This window comes from Geospiza fortis, unplaced genomic scaffold (genome assembly GCF_000277835.1).
Source record: "Geospiza fortis unplaced genomic scaffold, GeoFor_1.0 scaffold101, whole genome shotgun sequence".
In the NCBI taxonomy this organism is placed as follows: Eukaryota; Metazoa; Chordata; class Aves; order Passeriformes; family Thraupidae; genus Geospiza; species Geospiza fortis.
In genome coordinates this window covers 406,505-408,210 of record NW_005054388.1, presented here as the reverse complement: position 1 = coordinate 408,210, position 1,706 = coordinate 406,505, and positions in this window count along the sequence as shown.

The window sequence follows — 1,706 nt, the reverse complement described above, 5'->3', positions numbered from 1 at the left end:
AGACTATGCTGCCTCTTTAATGCCTCTCTGTGGAAATCCAAAATGAGTAACAGTAAATTGTAAACATAAAAATTACTTGGATTTTCACCGACAGAATTTGTTTGCTAAAACGAATACAGGAAGTCTATAACAAGTCCCACCAATAGACAAAGAAAAATTCCAGCAAAACCATGCATTCTTTGAATTATAAATGAAACAAAAAAAGAAACCCTTGCCAAATCTGAAGAAGTGCCCAAAAGCCAAAAACCTGCTTTCCATGCCTTTGCCTTCTGAACAACATCAAGCCAAACCACTTCTTCATGGGACAGACCATCCTCTTCCACTGCGGTGTTTGACATTTATGACACCCAACTACAATATCTTCCTTCTACCTTGAAAGACAGACTTGAAATGGCCAAAACCTCAACAAAACCTGAAAGTTTTGGTAGACTTTTTTTCGTCTACTCCAGGCCAAAGGCCATCTCTTTTCCTCTACATGTTACTAGTGAGGTGAGCAACCTGCACAGTCCAGAATCAGAACTCCACACCTCAGGACAGTGTTGTCATCACAAGACTAACATCTAGCTCTGCATGGAGCAAGGACACAGTCCAGTCCTACAGTGAAACTTCCTCACTTTGCAGAAACAACGCAAGTTTCAGAGACAAAGGCAAAACAGAAAGATCATAAAAGCACTCAAACACGTACAAGCATAAGCAAGAAGGAACTTGATGTTATAGTGCAACAATGTGGGCACTCTCCCTAACATCAATCAAACTGTGGCTGAAACAATACTGGCAACTTGGAAGGTTTTCTCACTACACTAATCAGGTTTTTACTCTACTTCTGACATGACAGATACTCTTACCACTAGAATCATTAGAGAATTTCCACTTCTTTCCCCTTACTCGTGAAAGCTATTCAATCTCAAATGTCCAAGACAATAAATCTCAAAGTCTTGCATTTGGAAAAGAAAGATATGAGCTTACAAGGAAGATGGAGAAAGACTTCTTATCAGGGCATATGGTGACAGGATGAAAGGCAGTGGTTTGAAACTGCAAGAGGGTAGATTTAGATTGGACATATGGATGAAACAGTTGGACTTAAGGATCTCAGAGGTCTTTTCCAAACTTAATGGTTCTATTTCTTTGATCCAAACCAATGCACTGTCTCAGTCAAGTTACTTTTTCACTGGACTACACTTACAAAGCACTGTAGTTTCCCAATACCTCATACCTCCTGGGAGGCCTTTTTAAGCTCCTATGGTACACAGAGAAATGCTGTTCCATTATGAAAATGCTTACCCTATTACGAAAAGTCAAATGTAAAGCGTCAGCTTGACTGTTACCATGCTGCTCACCTATTTGCATGAAACTGTACTTACATAAAGCGTTTTGTAATCATGCATGTAATACTATGCACCTAATGTGAACAGCAGCACAGCCACACCGTCTCAAGGAACAGACTGTCCTTACAACTACAGGCAGCTCCAAAAACAAATGGACAGCACCTGTTGCCTACTCTACCTGTAGCTCGCACATCTCAGCGGCGCTGAGATTCTGGTACTCGCTGCCACACAGTTTCCCCCGTGGAGCAGCCCGCCCGCCCGGCGGGGCCCAGCTCGGTGCCCCCGCGGTGCCGCTCAGCGCCCCGGGACACGCGTGCTCTCCGCCGGTTCCCCCCGCTCCGCACCCCGGGCACAGACGTGGCTGCAGCCCGCAAAGCGGAG